The sequence below is a fragment of the Dasypus novemcinctus genome, chromosome 5 (genome assembly GCF_030445035.2).
Source record: "Dasypus novemcinctus isolate mDasNov1 chromosome 5, mDasNov1.1.hap2, whole genome shotgun sequence".
Lineage (NCBI taxonomy): Eukaryota > Metazoa > Chordata > Mammalia > Cingulata > Dasypodidae > Dasypus > Dasypus novemcinctus.
The window spans coordinates 74,902,242-74,929,080 of NC_080677.1; the positions used below are offsets into that span (position 1 = coordinate 74,902,242).

At 34.2% G+C, this 26,839-nt stretch overlaps 1 long non-coding RNA gene across 1 annotated transcript in view; it reads right to left on the reverse strand.

Moving 5' to 3' along the window:
• LOC101412888 (uncharacterized) overlaps nucleotides 1–26,839 on the reverse strand; it is a 55,191-nt gene that overhangs the window by 8,935 nt on the left and 19,417 nt on the right. Inside the window, exons 2-3 of the long non-coding RNA XR_188758.5 lie at nucleotides 15,672–15,803; nucleotides 6,288–6,354 (exon numbers count right to left, since the gene is read on the reverse strand). This is a non-coding gene — a long non-coding RNA (uncharacterized lncRNA). The remainder of the gene's footprint in view (nucleotides 1–6,287; nucleotides 6,355–15,671; nucleotides 15,804–26,839) is intronic.

A 26,839-nucleotide genomic window follows, 5' to 3' on the forward strand; every position in this document is an offset into this window, starting at 1 on the left:
ATGCAACATGACATCTCTTATCTCCCTTATCCTCATTCTCATTTTCTCTTCTGAAGTCTTTCGGTAATAGGTAGATCCTCTGAAATTCTTGGTGCCTATTTATATTAAATATTGTCATCTACACAAAACCAACATCAGGCAATAAATTTAAAACAAAAGCTAAATGAAGCAAAAGTTGAGATTAGCAAAATAATGTGATTAGTGAATTCCCCTTTGAACTTTATGTGACACACCCAAATGCAATGTGTGCTCCAGTTAATCTGTTGTAGGGAAAAACAAAATTTTCTCTTTCATATGAAGGCTCAAATATAATTCATAGTTTTTAAACTATTAATTTAAAAGGAAATAAAGACAGTGTGCAAATGCACTACTATACCAAGATGTTAATGTATCACTCAAGAAGTGAAATGGTTTACCCCATTCACTGCCATCTTAATTTTCTCTGTTCCTTCCCTTTCCTGTGCTCCATTTAACAAACACCTGTATGTTACTGACTTCCCAGAGCTAACATATGCCTTCTCACAAAGCAGAAAATGTATGTCTGACTTCTTTCAGTATTATTTAAACATATCTATAAACATCATGTGCCATGTGTCTCAGATCTTAGAAAGGGTTTTTACAAGGAAAGTGAAGGATCTAAAATCATTCCAATGATTTGTCACAAAATGATTCATGCCCCACGCACTCTTTTTCTTTGCCCGCTCACCCAAGATAAATATCAAAGCTATTTGGAAAGAAAACAGAATTTCTCAAAACAATTTTCCTAAGGGCATATCTGGGAGGAGAAAGGACTTTGGAGAAGTGAGTAATGGTAGTTTACAGAATAATTATGTGTGTGTGTGTGTGTGTGTATGCATGCATATGTATATATTAGTTTAGGACATTTCAAACACAAATAATAGAACCACATCCTTCTTCCCTTCTAAAAGCTGTTCCAAACTCCCAAGTAACTGCCTAAACTACCAGTTTGTCCCTAGAAATAAACGGAAGCTGCTGAAGACTTTCAGTAAATAATAAAGGCTTTTGGTAAATATCTTATAATGGTTTTAAAATATAAACCCTTTAGATAACATAATTGCAATACATTTTTTATAATTCTTTTAATTCTCTAATTTATACTTTACATGCGGTGGTAATTGTTCTCCACTCTTTACTGTTTTTTGGAAGATTTGTGATGAATTGTATATATTCTTCTTTAAACATTTAGTAGTAGTCACTAGTGAAGCTGTGAAACTACCTGGTTCTAGCCTTTTTGTGTGTGTGTGGAAAGTGTTTTGATTAATAATTCAATCTCCTTACTTATAGGTTTAGTCAGGTTCTTAAATTTCCTTCTTAAGTTAGTTTCAGTTATTTGTGTACTTCTGGGACTTAGTCAGTTTTTAACTTGTTGGCATACACTTTTTCATAATGTTCCCTTATAATACTTTTTATTTCTGTAGGGCAGTAGTGATGCCTCCACCCATTTAATTCTCAATTTTGATAATTTGAATATTCTTTCTTTTGTTCTTGGCCAGTCTAGCAAAGCTGGGTCAATTTTGTTGATCTATTCAAAGGAACAACTTATAGTTTCATTGATTTTCTCTATTTTTTTTTCCTATTATTTATTTCATTTATTTCCACTTTAATCTTTATCATTACCTGTCTCTCACTTGATGGTACTTGATGGTATTTTTTCATTTACTGGTTTCTTAATGCTGAAGGTTAAGTTATTGAAATATTCTTACTTTTCAATAGATTTATAAATTTTACATAAGTGTTTCTATAGTTAGAAATCTCTTGTGATTTCTTCTTTGAGCCATTGGTTATTTAGGAGCATGCTGGTTAATTTCCACAAAGCAGAGAATTACCCAAATTTCCTTCATACTGATATGTAGTTTTAATTCAGTTGTGGTCAGAAATTATACTTTGTATGACTTCAATATTTTTTAATTTATGGAGATTTGCTTTATGACCTAATATATTCTGGGGAATATTCCCTGCGTACTTGAGAAGAACGTACAGTCTTTGTTGTTGGACAGAGTGTTCCATAAATGTTTTTTAGGTCTAAATATTGTTCAAATTTTCTATTTCTTTTTTAATCATCTGTCTAGTTTTTCTATTATTTATTGCTGAATTGCATATTCTTTTGATTCTGACATATTTTGCTTCATGTATTTTGGAGCTCTGCTGTTAGGTGCACATAGCAATATATTTCTATAATCATCCTTAAACTATCCAAATTTTGCACATAATTGTTTCAGTTAAGAGTTAGGTTTGGTTAGGAATGAATGAAATACTAAAATATTAGTGGCTTAGACATGAGAGAAATCCAGTGAAAAGCAGTAAATGTTTGGTATGGTTCTACCACAGTCATCAAGTACCCATACTCTTTTAATCTGCAAATGAATTTCAATCCTCAAGATCACAACATTGACCAAGATAGTTATTGAAACACCAGCCACAATGTCCACAATGCAGGCAGCAGGAAAAAGTGGAAAGGCTTAAAGAGGCATAGCTCCAAGCAAATTTAGAAATCTATTCAACATTTTTTGCTTATGTAGCCATATGTAATGTTTGGTCACATGACTTCATTTAGCTGCAAAGAAATAAAGAAAATGTAATCTTTTAGCTGCATATCTGACTACCCCCATTAATATAGAGTTTTCTTAGTAAGAAAGAAAAGGAGAGTAGATTTGGGATAAGCAGCAAACAGTCTTTGCCACCATACGTGTAACATGAAGTAAAGCATTATGAGTTTACTGTGAATATGGTGAATCTGAAAGTCATTTGCCCTTAGGAGGTTTCCTTTTGATGACTTTAGTTAGCAAGAGCCAGCTTTAGCCTCTGTTGAGGATATGGGCACTACATTTCCCTCTAGCAAAATACTACCCATTTATTGAATACATACAAAAACTAATTTATTTTTCAGAATCAGGCCATTTTTATAGAACAAATGTCTAAAACTGAACACATAAGACCATATTATAGATTAGATAAAACTCTGCAATCAGAGGTCATAGATGATCACCAGTTAGAAGAAAATAATTACAATCCAATTTGAATTAAAGTCTAGCTCCAAAATTGGGAGAAATCAGTCTTATTTAATAATGCTTGAGTTCCTTGTCCCTGGTTTTCCTTGAAAACCTGTGTTTTATTCTGATTTCTCTTTCTAAAAATTCTTTCCCTTTAAGTTCTGCATAATAAAATGATTCATTCATCATTATTTCTATAATTGATATTGATATCCTCTTTTCAGGAATGCTATTCTAAGATGTAAAGAAAGGAAACTTGGCTCAAAGAAATCCTCATCCTGACTTACTAGGTCAGCATTTAATATATTCAACAAATATAAATTTTTGAGTATATGTATAAGTTAAAATATGCAGTTTTTCTACAACTCTTTAGTATTAAAACTCAAAATATGGCTGATTTTTATATGATGTTATAGACTTGGGAAAGGAGAACAGAGAAATAAGAAAAATGTGATCTCAGGTGCTAGAAAAATGGGAAAGTAAATTAACAGATAAAGTGAAATTCCTTTGTCTCCTTGACAAAGGAATTTCAGAAAATATGCATGTTTTCTAAAGCTACGAAGGCCACTTCCACAGAAAGCACATTATACAGTAATTGGAACCATCTGGGGATGTTTCACTGTGAATATAAGTCCCTAGTCCTATCTCATAAAGCCGACCAGAGAGTTTTTGCCTTTTGAAATGACGATCCTCTTAGTTAGGATTTCAGGCAGTTCTTCCATTTCCAAACTCTCTAAATTTCACCTGACTTTCTTGGCATGAAGTGTATTTTCTCTTTTACTGGTAGATGTTATTGCTTCTTGACACATCCCTGCACATTTTTTACTCTGTCTGAGGGAAGAAAACAGCTGATTTTGAGATAGGGAAATAAGGTGTCTTAAATCAAGTTTTGCCGGTGAGGGGACCACCTGTTAAGCCATAAGTTTCTGGAAACGATGGTTGAGATGATATTTACCTGATGATTTTAAGTATTCACCTATATTGTGACTCCCTTTAATTGGCCACCAAGATATTAATAAAGTTGGTAACTTCCATATATATTTATGGTGATTTTGTGAGGAATTAAGGGACAGGGTAGTAAAAGGTTTGTGGAGACTTTCCAAATGACCCCTGTGCTGTTTCATTGTCCACAGGAGAATTGGGGTGGAAACAGTATACTTGGAGATTCATAAGTTAAATGTCTTCCTAACCTCCCACCTTTCCTAACAGTGCAAAAACATAAACATGATAATTTGCAATAATACAGTTTTCAAAACCTGAATTATTAAATATAGAATAAAATCATGATTGGGAGCAGATGAGCTTCAAAATGCCATTCTGAATATGCCATTCTGTGGTGGGCACTGGCAGACCAATGGCTCTCGGTCAGTGGTATATCCCTACTCATTCTTCCTGGTCATCAAGAATTGTACCAAATATTGACATCCACATGCACACACATACACACCTATACACACATGCATCCACATCATCTGAGAACAAGCATGAATTCTTAGTAATAAAGGATCCCAGAGTCATATTATGAAAGAAAAAGACATTTTCTCAAGACAATACAAACTGTTTTGAGTACTACTTACAGTGGGAAAACTGCTTTATATTAGAATGCTGAATGGTGTCCATGCCTAATTAATACATTCTCTTGCTTCTAACACATGCCCAGATTCTTTTTGGAATATAGGAAATGTGGGAATCATTTCAACCACCCTTTCAAAAGGAAAAACTATTTGCCTTTAATGGCCAAATTTTTGCCATTTAGAATCCTAGAGGAAGCTTTAAAATAGTTTTTTCTTTTACTGTACAGTGATACAATTCTTTTTACTGAAGTACATCATTCATACATGAACACACATAAACAATAAGTGTATAGTAAAGATTGCAAACTTACAAAATAAACATACATAACATTACACAGGGGTCTCATATATTACTCCTCCACCAACTCTTTGCAGTGGTGTGAAACATTTGTTACAAACTATGCAAGAGCATTGTCAAAATATTACTACCTATTATAATCCTTATCTTACATTTGGTGTATTTTTCCCCCAACCCATACTATTTTTTAAAATATATTTTTGTTACAGATAATACGAATTTGCAAAACAATCATACAGATGTGTAGACTTCCCACACAACTCCACACCCTGGTAGAACATTTGTTACAGATTATGAGACAATATCATCAGACTATTACCATCAATCATTTTTTAACTAAGGCATTCCATCACAATTTACTGAAAGTAGACAGAGTCTGTATGAGGATGTTCATAGTAACCTCATGGGTTGCAGAAATTAGTCAAACTCATTTTTCTATTAATACATAGTTAGCAGTATGACTTTATATTCTTAGTTGATTAGGAGATCCTTACAAAGAAGGAACATGACTAACCAGTTTATCTGAAGAGCATTTTGCATGGTAACCTGCATGTAATTGCAATGAACATATTTTCTAAAATTAAAAATCTGACTCATTATCAAAATAAGGATATTAGTTACTATTTATATAAAAGCCTCATAAGTTTATAAAAATCATATTTACTAATACATTTAATGAAGACATTCTAGCACTGAGTGGTAATGAAATATAGTTTCTTTCATTTGCGCATAAACATATTCTAGTTTCACCTCAGTTAAGCAGTTAGGAGATAAGTTTAGTTAAGAATTTGGAAGTAGTTAAAGTAGCTTGAATTAACTTGTAAAGCTGATTGATAGTAATGAAAAAGAACCCAATTTTCTGTTTAATGTTGTATAAAGTGTTTCAAATTATTCTTGGTAATAAAAGAACACATTAATGTGATCTGTGAGGTTTCTATAACTGAACTATGAGTTTTCAAAAAATATTGAGTGAAGATACCTTTAATTGGTCACTAACCATTCATTTCTAACTCCTTTCAATGTGGTTTTCTCCCAAAAATTCCCCACTAAACCCGCTTTTTCAGAAGTAATCTTTGGTCTTTTTCAGGGTCTATACCTCTTGAATGTTCAGCAAGAGAGAAATATAATATTTCATCACCATCTTTTTGAAACAACCATATTTCTTTGGCTTCTATTATGTTAGACTAATCTGGAAATTATTCAAATATTTCATTATATTTTTATTGTAAAATTTTTCAAAGTTGAGAGAATTTACAAAGAAGGCCAACATACTTACCATCTAAATTATATTATCATTACACTATCCTTGATTTAGTACATATTTATCCATTTATTCATTCCTCTATATATATGTTCATCAAATCTAACTTTATTCTGGAACATTTAAAAAGAAGTCACACTCACTTTCTTTCTGAGAGTTCTGGATGCATATCATTAAGAGGACTTCAATATTTTCTTAGCTTTCTTTTTCCTGTGATATAAAAGTCACATAAAATGGAATGCATAACTTTTGAAGCACATTCTCTGAGTTTTGACACATGCATACAACTATATAACACAAATCCCTAACAATAAATACAATATCATCATTACCCCAAAAATTTGCCTCTTGCTCCTACCTAGTCAATCTCTGAAACTTCTCCAGGCAAATATTCAACCATAAATTCAATGACCCTCTTCTAAATGTTCATACATAAAGAATGACCATACAGTATATACATTTTTGTACACAGTTTCTTTCATTTGGTTCAGTGTCTTTGAAACTCATTCATATTTATGTGTGCATGGTAAGTTTCATTCTCCTTTAAAAAAAAATATTATAGAAGTTGTAGATTTAAGAAAATCATGTGAAAAATACAGGGTTCCCATGTATCTTCCCTCACTTATGTAGTTTTCCCGATTATTAAAATTTTGCATTAGTGTGGTATCTTTATTAAAGTTGATGGAGGTGGAGGAGCAAGATGGCACTGGGTTAAAGTGCACCCACATGATCTCGTTCTGAAAAAAAAAAAAAAAAGGCTGATTGAGAGAAAAATCCTGCCTGACTGAGCTGTTTTGGGAACGCACAAAGCAGGAGGCTTCGGCGCATTGATCTGGAGAGAGGGTGAAGAAAAGAGTGATTGCACAAGGTAAAACAATGAATTTCTGGCACTTGAGGCTGGAGCTGTGTGAAGGCTAAGCCCCTCCCTCAGGGCAGGAAGCCACGTGTTCTTCAAACCTAGCTGGTCACACAGCTGGAGGAGACAAACTCCCAGAGTGGGAGGGTTCTGGTGAAGAATAGACAGGGGACCCCAAGTAGGGGTTCAGTTGTCTGGACCCCCTTTTTTGAGCTTTAAGGAGCACATTAGCTGGCTTGAGGAAAAACCAGGAAGAGGGGAGAGGTGAATCTGCTGAGGCAGCTGATTTATCTAACCTCTGTGGGATAGGGAAAATTGCTCTGAGAGAAGGTGGAGTCAGTCCTATGCAGCACACCTAAGGGGAGGGGACAGTAGGAGGTGCTTAAAAAGCTTCCAAGAGCATATTTAGGGTTCTCAGCAAGGTGTGGGTGCTCTCTCTCAAAGAGACAGAGTCATTTTCCGTGGTGAGTTAATTCACTAGGGTCCCATTTGAATTTTGGAAGGGAACTCTCACACAGGCTTCCTGCTGCCCAGGGAGAGAAGCAGTTAGGGGAAAAAGGGGGAGGGGGGGGGGGGGAGGCACAGATTCCTAATCAGCAGATTATCCAATTGCAAAGGGTTGATCCTGCCACTGGCAAAGGGACTCTTTTTGAAGAGCAAATCAATCAAGTGAGAAAGGAAGTTTAGCTAAGTGGAGGAGTTTCAGCCTTGAATGTGCAAGGACTCTAGTTCAATTCCTGACTCCTCTTAGAGTAGTGACCCACTGGAATATTAAACATCTAGCTGACACTTTAGGACAGGGAAAACATAGACATTATCCTTGTATTAGCTTCCCTTGGGTCTCTTATTTTTTCTAAAAAAAGGTTATTTTGTTATATAATTTGACTTAATTTACTCACTAAAACCCACTTCAAAATCTGCAGTGAGAAAACCTCAGGATAATTGATTGATAAACACGGGCAGTCTGACAAACTCCACAAGGCCTTAAGAGGGAAGTCTGATTTTTCTTAATGTTTGGTTGACTCCTTACTTGCAGGTTTGTCTGTGTTGCTTTTGTTGTTGCTGTGTTTTTTTCTTGTCTTTCTTACCTCGTTATCCCTCACACTCTTTTCTTCCCTTTCTTTTTTTTTTCTTTACCTTAGGTGCTGCCAGCTTGTTTCTTGTTTGCTGTGTTTCCTCTTCCTTAATTTCCTCTTTTCTGTGTGTACTGATTTTGGATACCAATGCTATCTCTTGTCCTTCCTACATCTTTCCATCTTCCACCTTCTGTTGTTGCTCTTACCTTCCACCTCTATTTGTTTAGCCCCCAATTTTTCTGGCTTTTTATTTCTAACACTACTAATTGGTTTCTATCTTTTATTAATTCTCTCTGGTTTTGTCCTTTCTTTTCTCTTTCCCTCTCTCCTCATCATTCTGGCCTTTTAATTTACACTATGTTCTTCTCCATATTCAGCTTCCCAATTCATTGCAGGTAATTCACTTTTTTATTCCTATAACTCTATACTGCTCACTTGAGTTTAATATTCATTTTCCTAGATTTTATATGGTTCTTCTGCTAACATTTACAGTCAATATTACTATTTCTTTCCTTACCTCTTTGGCTTTCCCTGGCCCTAATATTTTTCTTTCAAGGGCACTTAGACAACAAGGAAATAGAATAAAAAGAACAAAGTTTCAAAGAGAAAACTTAACACATACACAAAAACAGTAACTAAATAAAATCTGAGACTAGACAGAGAAGCTAATCACCTGAACAAACCCATTAAGATAAAATGAAGACCAGACAGCAACAAAAAATTACAAACCATACCAGTAATCAGGAAGACATGGGCCAGTCCAATGAACAAACCAAAAACCAGGACTAGAGAAACATTGGACAACTAATCATAGCTGTCCAAACAAATATTATGGACCAACTTAATGAAGTGAAGGAAGAGATTAAAGATATTAAGAAAACCATTGGAGAGCATACTGAAGAAATTGTAAAAATATGCAAAAAGATAATGGATATGATGGGGATGAATGGCACAATCCAAGAAATCAAAAATATATTCTCAGCAAATAATAGCAGATTTGAACAGGCAGCAGAAAGAATTAGTAATGTGGAAGCCAGTACATCTGAAAACAAACAGATAATAGAACTTATATAAAAAAGATAGAAAAAATCCAGCAGGGACTTAGGGATTTGAATGACTAGGCAAAAAGCACAAACGTGCACATTATAGGCATCCTAGAAGGAGAAGAGAAGGGAAAGGGGACAGAGGAAACAATGGTTGAAATTTCTCAAAACTTTTGAGGGAGATGGATATACATGTCCAGAAAGCACAGTGCACCTCAAACAGTATAAACCCCAACAGCCTATTCCAAGACATATCCTTGCCAAATTATCCAGTGCTCAAGACAAAGAGAAAATACTGAAGGCAGCAAGAGAAAAGAAAACCATCACATACAAGGGAAGCTCAATAAGATTAAGTGATAATTTCTCACCTGAAAACATGGAGATAAGAAGGTAGTGATGTGTCATATTCAAAGCACTAAAAGCAAAAATATTCCAGTCAAGAATACTCTATACAGCAAAGCTGAGTACTAAAAAATGATGGAGATTTTAAAATAGTCACAGATAAACAGAAACTAAGAGAGTATGCCAAAAATAAACCTGCCTTTCAAGAAATACTAAAGAGAGTTCTGCAGGTTGAAAGGAAAAAACAGAAGCGAGAGAGTTGGAGGAGAGTGTAAGAACAACTAAAAAGACAAAAAGAGAAATAAAAACAACATATGATATACACAAATCCAAAGAAAAGTAATTCCTTGAGAGTAATACTGAATGTTAATGGATTAAACTCACCAGTCTCTTGATTGGCAGAATAAATAAGGATATATGATCCGTCTATTTGCTGTCTACAAGAAACCCACCTTAAACCCAGGGATTCAGTAAGATTGAAAGTGAACAGCTGGAAAACAATCTTTCAAGCAAACAATAACCGAAGAAAGGCAGAAGTGGCTATACTAATGTTGGGAAAAATAGACTTTAAATGCAGAATTATTGTGAGAGACAAAGATGGATACTATATATCAACAAAAGGATAATCTTTCAAGGAGAAATAACCATCATAAACATTTATGTATCTAAACAGGGCACCTCAAAAGATATGAGGCAAACAATGGAAAAACTAAGTGGAGGAATAGATGTCTCTACAATTATAGAGGGGGACTTTAATAAACCATTATCACCATTAGACAGAACCTCTCAACAGAGAATTAATAAACAAAGACTTTGAATAATATGTTAGAGGCTGTGGATCTAATAGACATATACAAAACACTACACCCAAACATAGCAGGATATACATTCTTTTTGCATGCACGTGGATCATTCTCTAAGATAGACCACATGCTAGGCCACAGAGAAAGTCACAATGAACTCAGAAAGACTGAAATCATGCAAAGTAATTTCTCTGACCACAATGGAATGAAGCTGGGAATCTGTAAGGGCCAAAGGACCAGATTAGGCACAAGAATATGGAATTTAAGCAACACATATTTAGACAAACAGTGGATCAAGGAGAAAATTTTGAAAGAAATCAGTACCTTGAAATGAATGGAAATGACAAAACAACATATCAAAACTTATGGGATCCTATTATTTTCTTGTTTTAACATCTTACCCAGGGTCTGAGGTCTATTTTGAACAATAGTGGTGCTACCAGTCATCCTTGTCTCAACACCCACCCAAAAGAAAATATCTCTACACTTCCTCTATTAAATATGATTCTTGGTGTAGATAAATAGCAGATACCCTTATTTATATTAAAGAAGTTTCTTTATTTGTCCTTATTTACTAAGAAATTTTATCTCAATGGTGTGTTAAATTGTAATTAATGTTCTTTGCATCATGAGTTGATTGTTTTTTTGCCTTCTTTAATCATTTAATGTGGTGGTTTTTAATTACATAATTATATTTTCCAAGCAGAATAATCCCTACTTAACTGAATAAACTTCACTTGACTGCAGTTTATTTTTGATACACTGTTGGGTGTAATTAACTAATATTAGTAGCTTCTTTGCTTCTATATTCATAAGTGAAATTGACCAAAAATTTAGTTATTCTGAGCAGTCCTTATTCAGTTTGGATATCCAGATTATATTAATCTTATAAAATAAATCAACCAGTTTTTTCCCTTTTTCTATTATTATATTTTTTGGAGGGGGAATTGTATAAAATACCTGTTCCTTGAGCACTTCCAGAACTCACAGCTGAAAGTATCTGGCCTTGACTCTTTCTTTTTTTGGCGGGGGAGCGGGCATGGGGGGTGTGATTGGGCCAAACACTTCAATTTTTTGTTGTTGATTTTTTTCTTTTTTAATTTCTTCTTTGATTAGTATTGTCATTTTATAGATTTTTCTAGAAATATATTCGTCTCTTCTACATTTTCAAATTTGGGACATGCAGTTGTCCATAATAACTTTTAAAATGTTGTTTGTATCTAATCATTTCCTCATTCATTCTGCATAATGTTTATTTGTATCTTCTCTCTTTTTTTATGGATTGGTGTCAAGAGATTTGTTTCTTAGTCTTTTCAAATAGTCTCATTTTTTTAATTGTTACTTTTTCATAGATTTATCTATCCTTATCATATGTTCCTTTCTTCTTTCTGTTTTATATTTACTCTATTGCACTTTTTCTAGCTTAGTAAGTCTTTAATTAATTTGTTTCCATCTTTCTTACATTCAATTTTGAAATTGATAGATTTGCCTTTATAGTTCAGCAGCAAACAGATTTTGACCCTCAGTGCTTTATCATTAAGCTCTAAGGATTTGAAATTTACCATATAATTTCTGGTTTAAACAAAGGGATAAATGACAGCATCATCAGTTTTTAGATATAAGAATTTTTTTCTAAATATTCTTTGCTGAGTTATAATTTTTTGCATTATAGTTATAGAATATGTACTACATTTTGTTAATTATTTGAAGTTTTTTGAGACTTCTTTTGGTGCAAGTTCATCATAATTATTGGTGACTTTCTTGTGTGCATGAAAATTATGTGTATTCTATGTTCATTTGATATAAATTTAGATATATTTATTAATGCAAACATCTTAATCATTCCATGAAATATTCTCCACCTTTACTGTTTTCCATCCATCATATATCCACTCCCATAAAAAAGTGTGTTGACTTACTATGCCCCCATAATTATATCAATTATCCCTTTTATGCTTTCAGGCTATAATTTGTCATCATGTTAATTATTACAATCTTTCTAATCTACTTTTCTGCATATATAGTATACTTTTTTTAATCAGAGTTCTCCCTTTAAACTTGACTTTTTCTGATTAAAAAACTTACAGTTGATATTTGCCAGATATCTTTTTCCATACCTTATTATCAATTTTTCTGCATCTGATGTGTGTGTATGTGTGTATGCTTGTGTGTTTTAAGTGAGTCCCTTTTAGTCAACAATATTAGCTCTTATTTTTTAATGCAATCTGAGAATGGATGTCTCTGATTAGTAAGCACTAACTATTTTTATTAGGTCTAACCATAAATTATTTTTATTAACATCTTATTAAAACTTGTGTCTGTCCTCTTATTCTATGTTTTTATACTTACTGTAGTTTCTTTTATGTTTATCGTTTCTCTGATTTCAGTTAGATTTTTCTAATATACTAAACTATAGAGTCTATTTTATTCATTTGATTATTATTAATTTATTAAAATTCTTCTAACAAATATTTATTTACTATTGACTACTTCCCCATCATTACTCTAAGCATTGGGGAATAAAACTGATTGCTGTTTTGTTTATTTTCCCCTGTCAATGTCTATATCTTATGAGTAACTGTTTTCCCTCTGAATAGGATAAAATGTTAACCCAATTTTCTTCCCTGCATTTCTCTTTTCCACAACTTCCTCAATATTGATATTATCTAAGGTTTTATTTGTGAAATTTATGATTACACAATTTTTAAAATGATACTTATTTAGAGATCAATAAATTCTACTTCATTTTTTATTTGTTCTTCATCCCATAAGTCATTTCTTGCTTATGGAATCAATTCCTTTCTTTCAAAAGTAAAACCTCTTAAGAATTCTTTCAAAGAGATTGTTTATGTTGATAGACACTCAGACAACTCATGTCTTTATTTTTGCTCTAACACAGAAGTGATAGCCTCACTGAATATGATTTCAGATTCAAATATTATTCCTCTGAAAACTTTCTTGCCTTAAGTGTTCCTGTTGATAAGGTTAATATGTATCTTTTTGGGCAATCTAACGTTTCCTTCTGGAAAATTATAATATTTTTCTTGTGTCTTTTTTAAAATTTTTATTTTTTAATTAATTAATTCTTTCTTTCATTCATTCATTCATTTATTTTTTGAGGTACCAGGAAAGAGATTGAACTGGGACCTCCTATGTGGGGAGTCAGGCTCAACCACTGAGCCACAATGGTTTTTTCATTTGCTTGTTGTTTGCGTTTGTTTTTAGGAAGCATGGGAGACCAAAACTAGGACCTCCAATACGGGAAGTGGTGCTCAACTTCTTGAGCCACATCTGCTCCCACTTTTGTCTTCACGGATTGTATTAGTCAGCCGAAGGGGCACTAATGCAAAACACCAGAAATCTGTTGGCTTTTATAAAGGGTATTCATTTGGGGCAGACACTTACAGTTACCAGGCCATAAAGTGTTAAGTTACTTCCCTCACCAAAGTTTGGTGCCATGTGTTGGAGCAAGATGGCTGGGACATCTCAAGGGTTCAGCCTTTCTCTTCCTCTTAAGGATCCATGGTCCCAGCTTCTTCCAATATCAGCTACAGGCTGGAATAAGGCTCATTTCTCTCCCAGGTTCAGCTGCTTTTTCTCTTTACAAAGTCAGGTGTGGACTATCAGGCTCTCTTTCTCTTCCTGGGGCTTCTGCCATGTCTGTGGGGCCATCTCTATTTCTCTGTGTTCTTCTCCTGTGTGTTTACTTATCAGGGCTCCAGCATCAGAACTCCAACTCTCCCCTGCCATGTTGTTTCCTCCATGAGTCCTCACCCACCAAGAGGGCAGGGACTAGACATTCTACTGACGTGGCCCAATCAAAGCCCTAATTATAATTTAATCAAGTAAAGGTGAAACCTCTGAAGTTAATACAGTCTAATATCCCCAGAGGAACAGACCAGTTTATAAACATAATCCAATATCTACTTTTGGAATTCATAAATAATATCAAACTCCTACATTGATCTCTTAAGTCACTATAATATGTCTAAATAGAAACTTTTTTTACCATTTATCTCTCCTACTCACTGGTTGTGTGCACTTTTCATTTGTAGTCTTACATTTTTCTTAAATTTTAACAAATTAGTAATTTTTCTTCAAATTTTGCTTTCCTATGTGTATCTTGTCCCTCCTTATAGATAGATACAGACATTTATAGTATTATTCTCCATATCTTTTGAGTTTTTTTCATTCTTTCCATGTCTTTTTTCTCCACTGCGACCTTCTGAGAGAATTCTTCACCTTTCTCTTCCAGCTTACTAAATCATTCCTCAAGTATTTTCAACAAGTTCTCTTCCCTAGCAATAAATAATGAGAAGGTGAAATAGAAAACTGAATGTCATTTGTAAAAACCACAAAACACTATTAACTGCTTGCATATTAATCAAGCAAAAATTGCCTGAGTGGTTTACAGAGTTTTTAAAAAATAATTCTTTTAAAATATATTAAAGCAAATATAAGTGAATGGGGAGATATGACATATGAAAGAAGTGAATACAATTTTAAAGGTTTTAATTGTCTTCAAATTATTCTATAAATTTATTGCTATGCTATTCAATACCTCAGCTAGACTTTTGGAGGAACTCAAAAAATGCATCCTAAAATTAATATGGAATTAACATTTCCATGAATTGCTAAAGAAATGTTCAAAAGGCGTAAAGAAAGAAAACTCATCTTATTAGCTATTAAGACAAATTACAGCAACAAATAATAAAATCATCCAGTATGGTACTGTTTCAGGGACAGACTAATTGACTAAAGGAATATAAGAATAAGTATTGAAATGGATTACTTGCCATATTCTAGAGGATATATTACTTATCTTTGAAGAAATGATGGACATTTATTTAATTGAGACTGGAAAATTGATTTCTTACTTTAAAGAAATAAAACAGGGCATCTAGCATGTATGATTACCAAAAAACCCCACAAAACCTCTAAATGAATAAAAGACCTAAATATAAAAGTAAAACTATAAAATTAAAAGAAGGTGATGTTTTTTGAAGCAGGATATAAAACACAAATCACAAGGGAAAGGACAACATAATTTACCTTTTGCAATTAAAAAAATGGACAACATAATGAAGGAGTTCTATTTAATAAAGATCACTCATACAGGTTGGGTTCACTAGGAAGCAGACAATGAGAATGAGATTAGTGTGTAGAAGGTTTATTATTAAGTACTCTTGGATCAACACTTGTGATAGGAAAGAGACCAAAACAGTATTGGCCAGGGCAAGAAGACGTGATATGATGTAGTCTCAATGAAGGCTTCTTTTCTGAAGCTGGGAAGGCCCTTCAATTGTTTCCCCACTGGGGGGAGGAGGTTGGGCCTTTATATATCCCTGAATTAACTAGCCACAAGATGTGGGCTGGGAGAGAATATGACTTTGGGTGACTCAATTACCTCCAGCTGAGGAAGTTCCTAGCGCGGAAGCATCACTCTTCACCACTGTGGGAGTAAGTCCTTCAGTCCTGAACAGGGATCTGAGCAATGCATCACAGAGTCCATTTCAATCACCAGACTGGAATTAAATACCTACAATTAATAAAACATATTGAGTACCAATGTCTAAAATATCCAGGGAATGCCAAAGAAACCAAGAAGAAATCATCAAAGGAGAAAAAAGAACAGAAAGATAAACTTGAATTGCTAATAAATATGTAAAGATGTAAGTAACCTCAAATAAAAAATAAGGAGATATATATCAAGGGCTTAACCAGCATCTGAACAGACCAACCAAAGATTTAATTCTCTGGAACATGTTTTTAATGGTATAGTTCAAATAAAAGGAGTAGAAGGGTCATTAGTAGGGAAATTACAAATGAGTATAATGCTGTTACCTTGAGGAAACAATTATGGTATCCTTCAGGGTAAGGCCCACTGATTGGGAGCTAATTTCATGAGACTGTGTGCCTTACCTATAGTGTCAGGATGTTTCTAGGGCCCTTGGGAGCAGGGAGTACCCCTGTATGAGGTTTGGTTTACTGCAGCAGTTAATGGGATCTGTCTAGACATGCATAAGCAAAACCCCTGAAATGATCTCCTGACTCATTTTGAAATCCCTTAAAATTTTTTTTGTGTTTAATGTTTACCCCTTTTGGTCAAGTTCTTTGACAAATGCATTGCTGGTTGGTACTTGGTAGTAATCCCATGATGCCAGGGAGGCTCAAACCTGGGGGTCACTTACCACATCAGGGAGAAGGTAGTGAGTGTATTTGCTGAGTTTGTTTTAGAGAGAGGCCACAAGGAGATTTTTATGAGGTAACTCTTAGGCATTAGGTAGACAAATTCCACTTTTACGAGAATAATGTTTAAATACAAGCATTTATATTGATGGCTTGGCATATTGGTCTGTGCTCTTTTATTAGGCACTGCTATATACTCCAGAGATTTTGGCCATTCTATTTGAAAAAGTAGCAGGACTCTGAATCTCATCAGTGTTGTGGTGAGTTCATCAGACTTGTCCAGGGTAACCAACAAAATGATAATGATGTACAATCCCCATTCCTCCCAAAACAAAGAGTATCTACAATCGCAAGCAAAACAGTTCCTTCCACCTGCCCCATAAGATTTGTTCCCTCCTAATCTGAAGCAGAGTGGGCAACATCATCCCAAAAGACTCAGAATTGAGGAATGAATTTAAGGGGGTAATGCAACCACAGACCAAAGTATATTTATTAGTATTGTAGTAATGGAAGAACTTGCAACATTGATATGAAAATAGGGGTTACCAGAGGTTCTGAGGGGAGGGAAGGGAAGGATAGGTGGAACATAGGGCATTTTTTAGGGCATTGGAATTATTCTGCATGACATTGCAATGATAGATACAGGCCATTATACATTTTGTCAAAAGCTATAAAACTGTGCAGTGCAAAGTGTTAACCATAATGTAAACTATAGACCTTGGTTAGTAGCAATATTTCAATATTGGTTCATCAATTGTAAGAAATGTACCACACTAATGTAAGATGTTATTAGTAAGGAAAATATGAAAGGTAGAGAAGGTGGGTTATATGCAAATCCTTTGTACTTTCAATGCAACTTTTCTATAATCTAAATCTTCTTTAAAAACAAAGTATATTAAAGAAAAAGAAAGATGTTAAGGATTTGGGCCATAAGTTTGTTTGTTGTAACAAAGAATTGTAAGAATTGTAGCAACCTGTGTTGAATGTTAATGAAATGGATATATAATATATACCACATGCATATAATGGAATAATATACATCAGGAAGAAGAAGCAAATCAAGTAAATATATATTTAAAAAAAAGATTGGTCTAAAAATATAAATTGCTTGCAAAATGTAAGAAACAAATTGAGATTTGTAGCACTGATACTGCTCTAACAAGTTTATCAAAACCCATAAAAAAATACCTTTTTTTTTTTTTTTTTGAGGAGAGCCAGGTCTAAATCATTACATGAAAAGAGTTTTGTAAGGCCATGATGGTACAACTAGATTCAGACTTACCTTCTGTGGTAGACTGAACTATGTACCCTAGTTTGTGTTCTCATTTTTCTCTGAGGTGTAAACCCATTGTAAACAGGATTTTTTGAAGAAGCTATTTTTAGTTAAGATGTCATCCAACTGAAGGAGGTGGGGTCTTAATCAGGATTATTGGAGCCTTATAAGGAGAAAGAAACCAGAAGCTAGAGTTATAGAACTTGGGGAAGAGATGGCAGCTGGAAGTCAATGAAACAGGAAAAGAAAGGAGACATATTGTCATATGACAGGAGGCAGGGATACAGCCAAAGAAACCCAAGATTTATCGGTAGCCAGCACCAGAATTTTAAAGACTTTGGGGAGAAAGAATCACCTTGCTGATGCTTCAATTTTGGGTTTCTCCTAGCCTCAAACGTAAGTCGGTAAATTCCTGCTCTTAAAGTCAAACCATTGTGGGGTATTTGTCACAGAAGCCTGGCAAACCAAGACATTTTCCTACTCATAAGTAACTATAAATGCTTATTAACATATATAAAGCAACTGTCTGCAGGCATTGGGCAGCAAACTACACCAGACTGTAATCTTTGGGAGAAAGGAAGCCTATGAAGTGAGTTCTATATTCACTCCTGCTTTCTGTCTGAAGATATTTTCCAATCTTCATCATAGAGAGATGGAGTTCAGACAAGATAAGTCTACCTGAGCAGGAAAGCACATTTTTAAATTTCGAGCGATTAAGGTGTATAAGATTTGAGAGGGGCAGGATATTAGACAGGAGGGAGCCAAGGGAAAGACAGCTTAAAAATTTACATAATTATTCCCTAAGATTCGTGCCCAACCTCTAAGCTACCTTTGCACTGACTGAGATTTTGGGAGGCATAGCAAAATACAGCTGCTAGGAGGCTGAGAGATGAGCAGAGATTTCAGAGGAAAAATAGTGGTGTAAGGAAATTCTAGTTTGGGTCCAGGTAGAGTATAGAGACCTTAGTGAACAAACAGAACATTCAGTGGAAACCCTAGGAAGGCCACAATCTAGGATTAAGGGCCATGCTCTTAGACTAATGGTGATTCCCTAGAAAGAGGGGAACAATTGAAGTAGACCTGCCATATAAAGTCTATACAAAGTTTTAACAAGATCAAAGGGATCCACCATCAATTTAATGTAACTGCCTGCCAGAAAAAAATCTCAATTTTTGAGAAAGTTAATAAAACTTAGAACCTCTGCCAACCCCACATACACACCTCTTATCCACAATGACCAAATATGTGAAGGAGAAAAAGATGGCAGGATATGAGAGATAAAAATAGTTAATAGAAGCAGATCTCAAGATTATCCAGATATTAGAATTAGCAAACAAGGCTTTTGGGATAAAATTTCTATAGTAGAGGATATAGTAGACGAAACAAAGATAAAATAGATGAAAAAATTAAAAAATTATACATATTTATACACTATTAGAATGTTTTAAGAAGAACCAAATGGATGCTGCAGAACACAGGATTAATGAGCTTGTATATGGAGAAAGGACATGTAATAATCAGAAAAGAGTAGATTCCTGTGAAGCGGAAGAAAGTAGAAGTCACGTGACCAAAGAAGAGAAAATAAATTTTTAAAGAAGAGAAACAAGGAAAAAAGGGATCTTGTATAGGACATTGAACATAGCATACCAAGGATTGAAAATATATTTTACTCCATTTTATGCATTTGAAGTCTTTAAAAAGGAGAGAGAGAAAGCACAAGGGGGCAGAGAATAAGATATTTGTGCCTACTGATGTTTTAACAGTGTAGGCTGGAATTTTTTACTGAAAATGTTAATTTGTTAAACTGTGATAAGTACACTAATATTCTATTTCTTCTTGAATCAATTTTACCAGTATATATTTTTTCTATAATATTAACTATTTTATTTTTGTTTGCAAATTATCATCAAATGTTACCTATAATATTTTATTTATTTAATTCTTTATGGTAATTGTAGATCAGTGATATTTTGTGTTCTAATGTTTATTTGGGCCTTCACTCTTTTTCAAAATTACTGAAGTTTGGGAAGCAGCTGTGGCTCTATCAGTTGGGCTCCCGTCTACCATATGGGAGGCCCTGGGTTTGCGTTCCGGGGCCTCCTTGTGAAGGCAGGCTCGCCCACACACTACGGAGTGCTGCCCAGTCTGCAGGCACTGTGGAGAGCTGACTCACCAAGGTGATGCAACAAAAAAGGGTGACAAACCAAAACACAGAAGAGCGCACAGTGAACGGACAGAGAGCAGACAGCAAGCAAACTGCAACGGAGGACAGGAAATAAAATAAATAAATACAGACAGAAGAATGCAGAGTGAAAGGACAGAGAACAGACAGCATGCAAAAGCCACAAAGGGGGGATAATAAAAAAAAAAGAATAAAAATTACTGAACTTTATTTTATTGGGGTCTACCAAAAAATTTCTCTCATTAATTATATCTATTTTTCCTTTTTTTGGTTGTATTAATTTCTGATGATATCTTTATTTACTTCCTTCCATTTGGAGAGTAATGATCTATTTCATCCTAGATCTGAGTTGATTAATTTTATTTATTGATTGATTGATTGATTGATTGATTTATCTCCCCTACCCCCCACCCCAGTTGTCTGTTCTCTGTATGTATTTGCTGCGTGTTCTTCTTTGTCCACTTCCGCTGTTGTCAGCGGCACGGGAATCTGTGTATCTTTTTGTTGTGTCATCTTGTTGTGTCAACTCTCCGTGTGTACGGCACCATTCCTGGGCAGGATGAACTTTCTTTCACACTGGGCGGCTCTCCTTATGGGGAGCAAGGACTTGCATGTGGGGCTCCCCTACGCGGGGGACACCCCTGCGTGGCAGGGCACTCCCTGCGCTCATCAGCACTGCACGTAAGCCAGCTCCACACGGGTCAAGGAGGCCCAAGGTTTGAACCGCGGTCCTCCCATGTGGTAGACGGACATCCTATCCACTGGGTCAAGTCTGCTTCCCTGAGTTGATTAATTTTAAATCTATCTTGTCCTTTATTAAATATGTCTTCTGTGAACTGCACATTCAAAGGAATTTGATGTTTCTAGAATTTCAGTCTTTTTAACACAAATAACCCCATTCCAGATCTCAAGGTCATATTCTTTTCTGATACATGCCCTAACTTTAGCATATGGGACTTCTTAGGCTATGCATTCAGGGAGCTTTAAGGCTTTCTCACCTTTTCATATAGATCATGACCCTGAGTTTTAGCACATTCTGCTTGATGCAACTGGAGATGAGAATCTCCCTAAAAACTGTCTGATTTCTCATTGTTCTTTGCATTGGTGTTTGTCCACACTGAGCTTAGCACTTTCTTTTTTCAGGGTATACAATGACATTAACAGAGACTGCCCACACAATTTTTATAATTACTGCTGACCCCATACTTTTCAACCACTACATATTCTAATGCCTGTTCTTCCAGCTGCACTTTATTCCAATTCACCATAGGTGAGAGCTTTAGGAATCGTGATGCCAGTTTTAGCCAGAATTTTCACCATCCTGCTTACCACTCACACTGGTACCCACATTACTATCAAAATGGTTAAGTAGTCCAGCTCTAAAATCCCACATACTTAGTAAGAATATCTGTTTATCAAGTATCTCACCCTGAGTTCTCTAGGACACAAAGCCTAAGGCAGAGCCATATATTAGTATCTTTTAAGAAAATGCAGTTTCAGGCTATAGGACTAGGGGGAAAAAGGGATTGAAGAAGGGAAGAGTGAAAATTCAATATGAGGATATGCTATTTTACATGCTGGACTGGTATAAAGAATGACCATGTGGTCACAGAATGAATTCATGTTTGAGCCTTTTATACTGGAAAGGAAAAATGAGAATTTATCTACTCTTACTTGTCTCTCATTGACCAAAATTACACCCCATGGGTAATTAATTCCCCTGCATAATTGGGTTGCTTATGAATGACGGGGCCATTGTACCTCATGCCTCAGCCTCAAACAGGAAAGCCTGGGACAGGAAGCAAGAGGTGCATGCACAGGCATGGAAGGCAAGGTACCATGGGTTGTGCCCACAAGAAGTGGGTTATTATATGTATTAGTCAGGGTTCTCCAGGGAAACAGACCTAACAGGATATAAATATTGTGATGTTATTATAGGAATTGGCTCACATGACCATGGGGATTGACCACTCCAAATTCCATAGAGTAGGATGCAAGTTGAGAACTCTGATGAAGGTTTTGATGAATTCCCCAGGAAAATCTGGCTGACAGTAGAAGAGACAGAAATTCTGATGCTAAAATCATCCATTCTCCTTTTTAAGGCTTTCAACTGATTGAATGAGACTTATCTCACTACTGAAGGCAATCTCCTTTTTTTGATTATAGATGTAATCAGTCACAGATGCAGTCAACTGACTAATGATTTAAATCCATGAAATATCCTCACGGGAACAATCAGAACAGTACTTGCTACATGGGAAGCAGGCACTCAACCACTGAGCTACATTTACTTTCCTTATATTTACTTTTAATGAGTTCTGATGGCCTTTGCCTTTGATAGCTAAACAATTTATGCTTTTGCCATAAATGAATTCACATGAACTTGCCATTGTGTTGTATACTTTGTGCTATTTTGCTCTTATCTTTGTGCTCAGTTTTTTGAAAGGTGTGGTGTGCCTTATTTGCCATTTTGTTCAATAGCAACTTTAAAAGATTGCAGCATTTCATAAATTTGTTCTGGTTTTACTTTGTATTCTTTGATAACATTCTTGATTATACAATTATTTTAGCTTCGAATTAAACAGAAAATCATAACTTTTAACCTCTTTCTTATATAAGACAAAGAATTTAATGTGCTTTTATCAACCCCATCCCTATGCTTACAGATCTTTGTTAATTTAATATGGGAATAAAAGTGTAGGTTATTATTGTATAATTACTTTTCTAATTACATATCCTTTTTAAGTCACATTTATTACATTTGTATTAAATTATCATACCATTTGTACAGAAATTAATTGGATTCATTCATATCAAGGATCACCATGAGAACATTTATTCCAAATTTTTAATTTTTTACTTCTCAATTTTAATTAATTTATTGGCCCCCAGATTATATGTTTGAGTAAAGTTTTCAGCAGTTCTAATCAGCACCATAATATATGAGACCTACATATGAGAAATAGAAAAATATTTTTAGCTGGGACAAGAACATTTTTCACCTGCTCCCCAGCTTTTTCACACTGCAGAAAAGAAGAAAAGAAAACCTTCTAGGAACAATTTCATTATCTTTTAGTATTTGGTGTTGCAACTGTTTAATTTTAAAGTCTGGAATTTACATTTCTTGTATTTGTTCTGGTTTCTAGATAACCTATATATTTTGGGACCAGGATAATAATAAGATAATTTCTTTATCTTTAAAATTTCAAAGAGCTTAACAAGGTATCTGAGTATTTCCTATTAGATTATCTATTTCAGTCTGGTTATTTTAAAATAATTTATGCTTCTTTTAGAAAAATACTTTAAAGTAGTGTTTTAGGATAATTCTCCCCTTCTTCTATGATGAATAACTTCTTTCATAAGACAGTTTGTCTGCATCTATTTTCTTTATTCAAGGCAGTGGTAGTTTTTTTATCATATGTCATTCTATGTCCTCATCCTTGAGTAAGGATTGCTCAATTCTATATAATTAAAATAGGACATAAATTTCTTTAGGTGTCTCTCACTACCTACTTGAATGCTGATAGAAGTTTCCTTGTATTGTCAAAGTGGAGGGCAAATTAATGTAGAAAGCTTCTAGAAAAATGTTTAGCTTTTAGCAAGATGGGCTGGAATGAGGAGGGAACTTCTATTGCCTGGTTCTCTAACTTCAAGGACAAAAATTTATTTCTGGATAATTCTGTCATTACACGACTCTATTTCTCTGAAGTAATCTATAAAAGTCCTATGCCTCCCTAATACTGCTCACAAGCACTGTCCCTGCCTACAGTTGACATCACATTGCAAGTTTCCATGCACCACTTTTTCCTCTATCCTCTCTTTGCTCATATGGCTTATTGGAAAATGAATTTTCTGAGTGGTTGAGAGTGATGGGTTCTTAGAGGGTAGTATTATATTATACAAGGAAGAAGCAATGTCCCTGGCTACCAATAAACTATATGGCTTGTGGTTGGCAAAACACTGTAACTCTGAACGAGGCATGGGTATTGAGTATGAACTGTAGTCTCACTCAATCTTTTTCCTTGAAGGCATTACTCATATTCTAGAAGCAAATTGTGTAAAGACCACAATTATTTCTTATCTCAGCCCAACCCAGTATTCATAAGTTAGTGGAAACTTCTTTCAGAATCTGGGATACTTGTTCTCCTTCTTTTCAAGTGTTGTTTTGCCTTCGTAAGCTTGGTTATCTTCTATCATGAGCATTTTAGTGGGAGGTTGAAAGGGTATTTCATAAATAGTTTATGTGATGCTTCGAGTGCCTATTTTTTACTCTCAGAGCAAATAGCATCTTGCACTAATCATGACTTTAAGAAAGAAATATAACTTTGGGGTTTAATTACTAATCTGTAAAATGGTTAGATTATCTCCCCCCTGACCCAACTTGAAGTTCCCTGGATATTAATTGTTTTCAACACTCAGAGTGGCTAAGTAACTTATAAAGCTGAAGGTCAGGAGTAAAAAGAAGGATATCTTTTATCAGAGAAAAGAAATGAGTTAGAACTGACACACATAAAAATTCAAACCTCCAATTATGACAAGTTTAAGATAATAAAAATTTAAATCATTTCTAATTAGACCTTTTAGAATCTATTCCCTAAAGTAAAGAAATTTGGCTGGAGAGATTTAAAGGTTTCATTGCAGAAAACTAGGGTTGAGTGTTTCAGCAAATCATGGTCCTTTAGACTATTTGAGTCCATGAGTATGTGTATACACATGCATGCGCGCACACACACACAAATTATACTCACACTGAGAAAATAACAGGATTCATCTGTATTATGTGTAAAATAAGAACATTTGAATGTTTTTAATAATTTCATAACTAAAATATTGTGAAATATTAATCACAATGAAATAAAGACTTCTATATAATTTTTTCAGCTATTTGATTGTGTTAGGTCCCTGGAAGTCTTTCAGAATAAGTCTTTAGAATGGATACTTTTACCAATTTAGTGGACATTATATGAATTGCAATGCATTTAGTTGCATAAAATAGAAGTCAGTCTCTAGCTAATCCTTATGGCATTTTATTTTTCTTAACATAACAAAATTTCTGAAGGTAGGGAGTCAGTCTCCTCCTATCTTTCCATTCTGTTATCCTTAAAGAGAAGCCTTTATCTTCATGCTTTTCAGATCATAGTGGCAAGATTACCACTCCCTCCAGGCTGGAGAAAATCTTTAGGGGATTCATACTTATATCTCAATGCTTTTTTGTTGTTGTTATATGTCACCTCTAGCTGCAAGGGAGGCTAAGAAGTGAGTATTTTATTTATTGGTATTAAGCATTACCAATCTTATTCTATTAATAAAGTGGAAGTAGAAAATAGCTATGGATTGACAAATTAGCATTGTCTATCATACATGCCAGTGAAGACCATTAATCTCATGATGTTGTATAATCACAACAAGCAGTTTTAGGCAGTTCAAATGTTCAGAGTTATGCTAAATGTCAATAACTCATATTTGGGGCTTTTATTTTTTCACTGATAGCTCATTTATAATGAAACAATAAATATAAAAGTTTTATATACTTTATTCCCTGCATTATTCTAATGAGAGGAAATCATGGTAGGCCATCAATAACTTTTGAACAATACTTTTTTTCAATGAAAGCGTGATACTGAACCATGTTATGATCAATATTAATTGCATTTGGACAACATCTAAATTCTAAGTCATTTAACCTAAGCACCAATTCTAATTTTTTATTTACCAAGATCAGTTTGAAATAACTTTCTTTTAATGCCAACATATAAATAGTAGCATACTAAGTCCTAAATAGGCCCTGTAAGCAAACATGGAACATTTATTCAGGGAATAATTTTGTGTTTTGTATATCTCTATCAGTCTTAATAACTGAAATTTAGTATATGATGAATTAGTAAAGATTTAAAATTATTTCCTTATAAAAAATATTCTTCTGCACTTATAAAAATAATGTATTTTAATTGTATTCTATCTCCCACTAAAACATAAATCTTAGATTCTCTGCATTTTTCAAAATAGTCTTTAATGTTGATAATCAATATATACAGACTTTTCAATGACATTTAGGTGGGGGCAGAGAAGAAAAGTAAGGTGAGGCATCTGTTCTAATATCCAAGCTAAATGGTATTCCACAAGTGAACACAGAACATTTTTCTGAATGGAAATCTAATACTAATTCATAGCTAATGCAATATGGTATTACAGATTTATATCCAATTTCAAATCCTCTGTGAATTCAATTATAATTAATTCTATCTCATCTTACACATCTTTATTGAATATACTTTCAAATCTAATTCTGATCCTGTTGATTTGAGATGATTTGTGTTTTATAAACATTCACAAGCAAATAACAATAGGATGTTAAATATATCACATGATACATGGATTTTAGATAAAATAAGATTATTTCCAATTATAAGGGAAAACATGTAGAATATTATATATAATTTACCTTTGTTTATAACTTAAGTATTTAGAAATAAAGAATATATAGGAATTAAAAAACAAGAATACTCTGCAAAAGACAATACGCCCTATATGATACACACACATATATTGACACATGTAAATTTTTAGTTGTATGATATATAGGTAAATAAATATAAGATGATATTCTGAAGGAGCAGGATTAACAAAACAAATTTTGTTTTCTCTCACAATGCCCCTTCAAATCTGCTCCTAAGGTTAACTCTTCTTATACTCTTGGCTGAATTCTTTGTGTTGTCTCCCCATAGCTATATTAAATAATAAAAATCCTGTTAGCATTTAATCACATAAACTGTTTCAGTTTTGAAACTGAGAAGTCTTACCAGAGTAATAACAAAAACTCCGAGCTGTAATAAAAAAAAAAAATCAAAACTTCTGTCCTGCCTCATCAGGGCTGCTATAGTAGGCAGGCCTGCAGTGTGAATGCAGGCCTGGAAAGATACTCTTCTATCCT